This window comes from Symphalangus syndactylus, chromosome 7 (genome assembly GCF_028878055.3).
Source record: "Symphalangus syndactylus isolate Jambi chromosome 7, NHGRI_mSymSyn1-v2.1_pri, whole genome shotgun sequence".
Lineage (NCBI taxonomy): Eukaryota > Metazoa > Chordata > Mammalia > Primates > Hylobatidae > Symphalangus > Symphalangus syndactylus.
In genome coordinates this window covers 80,024,762-80,035,336 of record NC_072429.2, presented here as the reverse complement: position 1 = coordinate 80,035,336, position 10,575 = coordinate 80,024,762, and the positions used below count along the sequence as shown (strand labels likewise).

The 10,575-nt window shown below is 41.1% G+C and overlaps 2 pseudogenes; one reads left to right on the top strand and one right to left on the bottom strand.

The window, feature by feature from the left end:
- Positions 1-2,171: 2,171 nt before the first annotated feature.
- Positions 2,172-3,181, bottom strand: LOC129485831 (calmodulin-alpha-like; annotated as a pseudogene).
- A 2,724-nt stretch (positions 3,182-5,905) lies between these two features.
- Positions 5,906-10,269, top strand: LOC129485755 (sodium/bile acid cotransporter 5-like; annotated as a pseudogene).
- Positions 10,270-10,575: the final 306 nt, after the last annotated feature.

Sequence of the window (10,575 nt, the reverse complement as noted above, 5' to 3'; positions counted from 1 at the left end):
ATTGGCCACCACCACTGGGACTGTGCTGGGTCACAACTGAAGGTAGCACAGTACTGGCTCTTGCCAAAAGCCCATGGTGACTACTGCCCAGCTATTGCTGATGTTTATTCAAGGCCCAAGAAGGGCTTTTTAGGCAGCAGATGGTGAATCCTGCCAGTCTCATGTCTTTCCCATATGGGCAACGGGCTCCTTTCTGGTCCAGGGTGGCTCTAGAAATGTCACCTGAGAGCCAGGGCCTGAAAGAGGGGATTCAAGATTCTGCTTGGTGCTTAATTTTACTGTGGCGGAGCTGGTATACAAGTTGCCAAAGTTCTCTTTACATTCCCATCTCTTCTCCTCAAGCAGAAAGTCTCTCCTAGCTCTGTGAGCTGAGCTGCCTGAGGTTGGGGGATAGGTGGCGCAAGCACTCCTTTAAACACCCCAGATGGTATCTCACTGGGTCACCTGCACCCCAAGTCCACTGGCTCCAAGCCCAGCACAGCACCAAAACCTGCCTAGGAATTGCAGTCGTTGTGGCCTAGACTACCTTTCAGGTTTATTTAGGACCTGGAGCACCTTAGCCTGCAGTGATGGGACTTGTTGGAACTCAGGTTCTGACCACTGGGGTGAACTATTCCCCGTTGGCTGGGGCTGGTCTAAATGCTCCCTTTTTGGATACTGGCTGAATTCTTCCCCATGTTGCTTTTCACTGTGTACAGCATTGACTTGAATTGCAAAGCCCCACGGTCATTTCACTCTCCCTCCCGCAAGCACACAGATTTTCTCTCCATGCCATGCAGGGCTACCAGGGGAAGGCAGAGGAGTGACATTGGTAATTCAAGACTGTCTTTCCTATCCTCCTCAGTGCCTTTTTCTTTGATATAATGTTAAAATCAGGTACTGTGATTGCTCACCTGATTTTTGCTTCTTGTGAAGGTACTTTCTAGTGTAGATATTTGCCCAATTTTATGTTCCTGTTGGGGGGACAATTTGGTGGGTTCTATTTGGCCATCTTGCTCCACCCTCCTCCCCCGTTACAAATTTCCAGTTTTTTGGCCGGGCGTGGTGGCTCACACTTGTAATCCCAGCACTTTGGGAGGCCGAGGCGGCCGGATCACGAGGTCAGGAGATCGAGACCACGGTGAAACCCCGTCTCTACTAAAAATACAAAAAAATTAGCCGGGCGTGGTGGCGGGCGCCTGTGGTCCCAGCTACTCGGAGAGGCTGAGGCAGGAGAATGGCGTGAACCCGGGAGGTGGAGCTTGCAGTGAGCCGAGATTGCGCCACTGCACTCCAGCCTGGGCGACAGAGCGAGACTCTGTCTCAAAAAAAAAAAAAAACAAATTTCCAGTTTTTGCACTCATATTATGAGGCCGTGAAAAGTTCTGTGGTTAAAAATTCACTTTGATTAACCTGATATTTTCAAATTAATGTGATCATAGAATCATATTTTAATATGACACAACCTCCTATGGGCCTATTGGGAAATCTAGTAAAAATAAATAATTAGAGGATTCCATCTCCTAATCATGGTTTGGTGCAACATCCAGAACTGTAATTCTGACTTGATTGAAATTAAATAATTGATGAGAATATTGGGACTAAGAATTAAAACACAAAATATTATAGCCATACCTGTTTCCTATTCTAGCTCAGAGAATGTAGCTGTAATCAACTGTGTCTCTGGAAGATTTCTAAAAAATATCACCTGCCACCCCCAAAATGGAAACATTGTAATAATCTGTGTTCACTGTGTGTCAAGTGTGGATAAACTGAATCCCTGGGGTGCTTCATGCCACAGGTGGACTTCTTTTTTTTTTTTTTTAGGAGGGGGTATAAATTGTATTTTTTTTTTTTTTTTTTTTGAGACTGAGTCTTGCTCTGTTGCCCAGGCTGGAATGCAGTGGTGCAATCTTGGCTCACTGCAACCTCCACCTCCCGGGTTCAAGCGATTCTCCTGCCTCAGCCCCCTGAGTAGCTGGGATTACAGACATGCGCCACCACGCCCAGCTAAGTTTTTTTGTATTTTTAGTAGAGATGGGGTTTCACCATGTTGGTCAGGCTGGTCTCAAACTCCTGACCTTGTGATCTGCCCGCCTCGGCCTCCCAAATATACAACTTGGAATGGATTTGAGGAAAATTGTGCCATAAGCAGATTGTCTTTAAGTGGCTAAACAAAGATTTAAAAGTAAGTAACAGTAAAAGAAAATGTTTCTGGTACAGGACCAGCAGTACAAAAGAATAGCGTACAAGTACCTAGATAATACATCCATTTTGCAATCGTGCAACTTTTAAGTATATATTGTTGACTGTCCATAGTCCACACAGAATTACAACTCCACACTTCAACAACAACATGCTGACAGTTCCTAAAGAAGACTACTTTAAAAAAAGGCATAACTCAGATGTTCCCTCATTTGACCAACTCCATCCAAGTTTAGATGTGCAGAAGGGCTTAGATATATCAAGAGTAAGCCACATGCAACATGTTACTTGATCAATTTTCTAAAAGAAGGTTTCAGGACAATGACAGTAAGATAAGGGAAGAAAACATGGAGGAATGAAGTCCTAATTACTATATATGCATATTTTCTTGACAGTAGGGAGAAACCTTTTACAGATAAGTTACAAACAAAGAAAAAGCAAATAAACAATTTCGTACAAGAAATTTAACACACTCTGTACCAGGTCTTCACTTTGCTGTCATCATTTATGCAAACTCTTCATGGTTTACTTGACCATTGCCATCAATATCTGCTTCCCTGATCATTTCATCAACTTAACTTCTCTCCAAGGTTTGTCATCACATGACAAAGTTCTGCAGCACCAATATAGCCATTGCCATCCTTATCAAACACACGGAATGCTTCTCTAATTTCTTCTTCACTGTCTGTGTCTTTCATTTTTCTTTCCATCTTTGTCAGAAATTCAGGGAAGTCAATTGTGCCATTACCATCAGCATCTACTCCATTAATTACATCCTGTAACTCTGCTTCTGTAGGATTCTGTCCAAGAGACCTCAGTACAGCTCCCAATTCCTTTGTTGTTGTAGTTCCGTCACCATCTTTGTCAAATAGCGAAAAAACTTCTTTGAATTCTGCAATCTGCTCTTCAGTCTGTTGGTCAGCCATGCTGCAAGCGCTACCGGTTTCGGAAACGCAACTACACAACCACTTGGCTGGCTCATTCCACTGGGACTAATTCTCCACGGGTGGACTTCTAAAGATACATGCAAAACTCTACTTCTAGGAATATATCCTATGATATATTCACATGCGAAAAATGACACGTGCACTTTTATTATGGTGTTTATTTGTAGTAAATAAAGGATGAAAACAAACAATCATCAGTAGAAAACCAATTTTTAAAGTATGATATATCCTCTGGTTGTTATTAGAGATGTTCAAATATTTTCAGTATTTCCTGGTACCATTTTGGTTATAAGTGGCCATGTGACCTCTTTGTCCAAAGTTGTAAACAAAAATGACATCTGCCACTTTTAGACTAAATTATTTCATTTCAGTGATTCTCTCTACAGTTCTCTTTCCTACTGCCAAAGTGACCAGATAGAGCCAGATGCATTTGTCTGGGTTCCCTAGTAGTGTAGACATGAAATAGAACTTCTGGTCAACTCATGATAAACATGTAGCAGGAGCTAGAAATAAAACGTTGTGGGCTGGGCGTGGTGGTTCATGCCTGTAATCCCAGCACTGTGGGAGGCCGAGGCAGGAGGATCATGAGGTCAGGAGATCAAGACCATCCTGGCTAACACGGTGAAACCCCATCGCTACTAAAAGTACAAAAAATTAGCCAGGCATGGTGGCGGGCGCCTGTAGTCCCAGCTACTCGGGAGGCTGAGGCAGGAGAATGGCGTGAACCCGGGAGGCGGAGCTTGCAGTGAGCCGAGATTGCGCCACTGCACTCCAGCCTGGGCGACAGAGTGAGACTCAGTCTCAGAAAAAACAAAACAAAACAAGAAACAACTTTGTGGTTTTAAGCCACTGAGATTTGAGGATTGTTTGTGACTTGAACGTATCCTAGACTATACTAACGTTTAATTGAATGTGAAGCAATTTTTTTAAAAAATGTAAACTATTTATTATGGAGTGATGTCCAATATATATTGTCAAATACCTATTTTTAAGTGGAAAAATAAAGGTCCAGAAGAGTATATATAGTATAAAATATCTGTGTGCGTGTGTGTGTGTGTGTGTGTGTGTGTGTGTGTGTGCCGTGTCTGTTGTATATAACATAGAACATCTCTGGAAATATACCCAAGACTCTGGAAATTTTGTCTGTAAGGAAAAGTACTTGATGGAAAACAGACATTGGAGAAGACTTTTACTGTATACTTACCTGCATTTTTAATTGTGCGAAAATATTATGTATTAAAAATTATATTTACAGAAATATATACAAAGATTTTATATGAATCCTTCATCAGAAAAAACAAGTTTTAAGGCCCTCTCTAAATGCCAGTTTGGCAAAGGTGACATTGAAGTGGGATTTTTTTGGTGCCTCTGATTTGGGATTTTATCACTATTGTTATATTACGCAGGTCAAATCGTAAGTAAAGACTAGGAATTAGAAGGAAAGAAAGGCATTAGCTATCTTTTTGGAAAGAAAGTCTGCAAGTATTAATTGATTCAAAATTGCTATTTAAATGTAAATACATGTGTTATCTATCCTTTATAAAGATGTTATAAAGTTGTTCAAGTTATTCTTTTATATTCCCAAATCTCTATTGTGTCTTTAGCCATTCCATTTCGTTTTTAATGATTTTCATTTGTACTTTTCTTTCTTTCCCCTTTAAACAGTACAGTTAGAGGTTTATCTTTATTTTTTGTCAGTCTTTTCAAAGAAACATATATCAGTCTTATTCCCCTATTGTTTCATTGCTTTCTGTTTCACTAATTTCTACTTTTTTTTTTTTTTTATTGAGATTGAGTCTCGCTCTGTCGTCCAGGCTAGAGGCTAGACTACAGTGGCGCAATCTCAGCTCACTGCAACAGCCACCTCCTGAGTTCAAGTGATTCTCCCACCTCAGCCTCCCGAGTAGCTGGGATTACAGGCACTTGCCATCACGCCCGGCGAATTTTTATATTTTTGTAGAGACAGGGTTTCACCATGTTGGCTGGGCTGGTCTCAAACTCCCGACCTCAGGTGATCCACCTGCCTTGGCCACCCAAAGTGTTGGGATTACAGGCGAGAGCTACTGTGCCGGTCAATTTCTGCCCTTGTATTATCTCCCTCTCTCTGCTTTTTAAAAAGTTTTTATCCGATGTTCTTTTTCCAATTCCTCACATAGGATGGGAAACTTATTGTTTTTAATTTACTTATTTGGATGGGATTTTTTATGATCTTTATTTTGATACTGTTTAAAACGCAGGCAAATTCCAAACATAGTACATATAACTTTTCCATAGACTTTACCCAAATGCACCAATTATTTACCTTTGCCCTGTTTGCTTTATCATTTGCAGTCCCCCTCTGTCCATATGTATGCACATATTGATGTGTGTGTGCTTGTGTGTGTGTGTATGTAACTAGTTTTTGGTTAACTTGATCTATCAGTTTTTGAGACAGATGTGTTAAAATCTCCCACTATTGTGTAGTTTTATTCATTTTTTTCTTATAATTCTAATGGTTTTGCTGAGTAGTATATTATCAGGTGCATAGAATTTCTGCATTGTTATATGCTCTTTATGAATGTTGCCTTAAATCCTCTTCTGAATTATAATAATATCATTTCACCAGCTTTTTTTGGTGAATATTTAACTATTATGTCTTGTTTTTATCCCTTTATATTCAACTTTTCTCTGTTGTTTCTTTTAGGATGTCTGTTATAGGCAGCATATAGCTGGACTTTGTTTTTTAAATCCAGTTTTGTAATGTCTCTCTTTTATAGATGAACTGAACCCTTTATTTGACCAAGAAGATATCATTGTATGTTATAAACTTTACCATAAATCTGGTGACTGATGAAGAAGGAGAAACAAATGTGACTATTCAATTCTGGGATTCTGAAGGTAGGCAAGAAAGACTCATTGAAGAAATCAAGAATGTGAAAGTCAAAGTACTCAAACAAAAAGACAGTCATCTCCAGGCACCAATGCATATTGATAGAAATATCCTAATGCTTATTTTACTACTAATACTGTTGAGTAAATGCACATTTAGTTGCAAGATTGAATTACAGGTGTTTCAAACAGCATGGAAGAGACCTTTGCCAGTAATTCTTGGGGCAGTTACACAGTTTTCTTTGATGCCATTTTGTGGATTTCTTTTGTCTCAGATTGTGGCATTGCCTGAGGCACAAGCTTTTGGATTTGTAATGACCTGCACGTGCCCAGGAGGGGTGGGGGCGGTCTCTTTTCTCTGCTTCTAGACGGAAATTTCACACTGGCCATTTTGATGACTTGCACATTAACATTATTGCGCCTGATCACGATGTCTGTCAATTTTATACATACAGTAAGATATTAGGTTTGTCAGGTACATTTCATATTCCTGTTTCTAAAATTGTGTCAACACTCCTTTTCATACTTTATCAGTATCTGTTGAAATAATCATCAAGCGTAGAATACCTGAAAGAGCAAACTTCTTAGAGAGAATAATTAGACCTCTGAGTTTTGTTTTAATGTTTGTAGGGATTTATTTGACTTTCAGAGTGGGATTAATGTTTCTAAAAACAGATAACCTAGAGGTGCTTTTGTTGGGTCTCTTAGTTCCTGCTTCACATTTATCATTTGGGCACTTTTTTGCTAAAGTTTGTATGCTGTGTCTTCTTGTTTATAAAACTGTTGCTATTGAAAGTTGGTTGTTAAATAGTTTCTTAGTCCTGGCCATTATTCAGCTGTCTTTTCCAAGTCCAAGGCAAACTTAGCCTCTGTGGCTTCTTTTACAGGAGCCGCGTGTTTTGGATGTGAAATGTTACTGTTCCTTTTGGTCTTACAAGGCTAGGAAAAGCTGTACCCTTATCTTAGAAGGTAAGAGAAAAATAAATTGCCTAGCTTAACAATTAAAGCATTGCCGAATTCCTACTCAGGCACTGTGGGAGAGTCAAAGAATAACTAAAATGATGTCCATTCATGAGCCACTTATGAGCTGATAAAAAAGTTGACATGGGGTGAGGAAGAATACATGTGTGTATATACCCAACACCATAAATGTTAAGCATCCAATGAGTGCTTCCAACAGTAGAATGCTATACGGGAGTTCAGAGGAAGGCGGTAACTTTTCAATTGTGTTGGTTTGAGAATGTTTTATAGAGTACAAGGTGAATATGATACTTTATTATGGTAGCAAAATGTAAGATCTTATTAGCTATCCTGGTCACTCCACCCCTGACCAGCTGCCATGGTATATATATAATTATATTAGGTCAGAGTCCACTTAAATCATTAACTGTTAACTGAGAATATCGTGGTATGTAGAAACTAAAACTGTTTTTTTAATGAAGAGAGAGGTCATTTAAAATAAGTCAACTCCAAAGACTAAGTGCAGTTGGCAAGATGCGCATGATTTCTGGGGAGGGAAATTGCCCACTCATTCCTGTGGTGGCCTCTCTTTATTATGCAAATACAGGGCAAGTAAGCACTGTCATCCTTGCCTTTGGAAAAGGATAACAGACCTTCTTGTGGCTTCACAAAGGCCACCCTTCCCTAGAACTCTCTTGTGTACACTCAGCTGTCTGGGGAGGTGTCAGGGCATTGGATCTCACCTCTCTTTCATTCTGAGGTTCAGCGTAATTACAACCTCTCTCATAAGATGGGAGTCAGCTGACAGGAAAGGATACCAAAGGCCTCCAAGAGGGAACTCCCCTTAGGGAAGGTTGGAAGAGTGAGGAGCTGGACATCATGCCAGGAAGCAGAGTTTGTGCTGCTGTCCCCTGCCCCTGACAACACCTGGGCACAGCAGATGTTCTTAGGGTTAGGAACAGTGGCTGCAGATGGGACCAGAGTTTTAGATACTGCCCCTTTGGGAACTCAGGGGTAATGCATCCTGTACTGAGGTCTCTGCAGCTTTCTGAACTACTTTGACAATATTAGACCAAAGATCCTTTGGATTTGTGAGACCAGTTTGCAGCTTTGCCACAATCGAATCTGAACACTAAGACTTCCCTGTGTACCGACAGATTTTGCATTTCACTTTCAGTAGGTATTTGGAAGCAGAACGGCCTCTTTGGACTGAAAAAATCTAGGTTACCTGAGAACAATTGTGAGGCAGATGCTAAGGTCTCTAGAAAAATACTAGGCTTCTTGCTCACCTGACACAGGTAGCTTGAAACGTTATCATTTGAAGGAATAAGATAGGTGATATTTAATCTCTCTTGCTTCAAATTGCTTATACTGATTTTAGCAGCTTTGCCAAATCATTGGGACCACATTCATTTAAAAAGGTTAAAAATGATGGATGACATTTCTGAAAAAGCCTGGAAAATTTTATTTAGTTATGAATTAACACTTGTCATCATGCAGTTGGCAAGATTTTTAAGATGATTGACAATGAAGAACGAAATAGCTAGTTTCTGAAGGCTTGTCTTTAAAACAAAACAAAAAATCATTTAATAGGCAAATAGAGATATCCAAACCAGATACCTAAGGCATCATTCTTTAGACAATTAAAGACAAGTTTCTTGCTCTTTGTGGGTTGTGGGAATTGGGTCCACAGTTCACATCATTCATCTCTGGGAAGTGTTTCATTGGCAACATGATTATGACAACATCTTGTCCTTTGATTAAATGAAGAGAAACAATCACTTCCTAAGCAAGGAGCCAAATAGCTCACTTTTCTGGTCCTGCTGTGGCTGGGACATCTTATATCTGTGCAACAGTTTTTATATGATCATGATGTATGTACCACAATGCCGCCTCTTCAAGAAGAGGAAACATTTTAAGGACCATAAACTAGTCCTTGTACCTCGTATAATGCAACCTCCTTGTGCTGTACATTCTCTGCGTGAGGACTTTTGTAGGACCAAAGGGAAAATTTCCCTTTGTTCTCTGAATGCTTGCTGAAAATCAACTGACAAAAGACAGATTAATAGGAGAGAAGGATACAAATTTATTTGATCATAGTTTTAAGTGACATGGGAGCCTTCAGAATGAAGACCCAAGATACAGGGGAACAGTCCATTTTTATGTTTAGGTTCAAACAAAGTATAACCAGCTGTGTAGAAATAGGATTGGACCAAAGTGTATAATGTAATGTGAATAGACTGAGTGGGGAAACCTGGCAAAGCCTGTCTGTTTAGATTTTATTTGGCTTCTCTGTGGTGCATTCCTTCCTTCTGTGCATTGGGCAGGACCCTCTGTGGAATGGGGGTCTTGAGACCTACAATCAGAAAAAGTGGGTCGGGTAATTTCTTTATGGTCTGTTTTTTACATGAAAAGTTGGGGAGATTAGAATAATATTTTTGGGTTTCTAGGACCTGCCTTGGGGAAGAAGAATTCCAGTTTCTAAGGCAAGCCTTGAGGGAGAATGTGGGGCCAGAGACAGGAAGGCAAGAGGATTCAAATAACTTTTTTTCTGTGAGGCTGCTTCTGAGGCCTTCCTTTTGGAGTGTCGTTTTCTGAGCCCCAACACTTTGGAGTCTGTGTGTTTCACTGCTCTGCTCTTGCTGTGTGACCTGTGACCTGTGTGAAGACAAATCATTTACTTTCTCTGAGCCTCAGTTTCTTCATCTGTATGATGAAGCTAATTATACGTACCTCAGGCAACGTTTAACAAAAATAATGCATATAAAAACACAATTGCTGAAAGCATAGTAAGTCCTCGATAGGTGGTATCTAAATACATCATTGAGAAAAAGGGCAGTTAGTTCTGGCTACTGACTATTAAAAAAAAATTAATATAAGTTTACCAGGTATTGCTTTGGCAAATAAAAGCTGCTCAACCGAAGTCATATCTCCAATTTGTGTTTTGTCAAAATGGTACTATGGAAAAATGAGAGAAAGGGTAAAGAAACAGAAACGGGAAAAGGTGAGTGAATGGAAGAATGAAGAAGAAAAGAGAAAAATAAAGAGGAATTGAATTTTAAAAAGATTTAGAGAAGAAAGGGCAAGCAGGAGAAAAGAAGTTAGAAGAACCAGAACTGAGAAAGAAGAGGCCAGATCTGAGGCTCCTGCGCGGGTGAAGACCCGGGCCAGGCCTGGCAGAGCCTCGCAGGGCACAGCTCGGGGCGGGGCCCAGCAAAGCAACCACGCCCCCTCGTTGATGGGCTTAAAAAACGGGGACCTTTTGGTCTCGGCCAGCCCGTCTGCCTCCCAAAGCACTGAGGCTGGATAGCACCAGGCACCCAGCTAGCAGGACCCCCTCCGACTCGAGGTGAGGCCCCTGTTTTCCCCGCCCCCCTCGCCACCCTCTCCGGGTTTGGCGCTTCCCTCTGCTGGGGCCGGGGCTAGCGCGGTCTGCCGTGCGCGGTCAGCCCCTGGGGCGAAGGCCGCATCTGGGTGACTCCTGCCTGCCACGTTATCTGGAGCTGCCCTGGGGTGACCAGGAACAGTCCCGACGTTGGAGCAGCGGATAGCGGACGCCACTGCACTTAACCCCTGTAGCAGCTTCTGTGGAATCATTGCCGCTCTTCATTTTCCC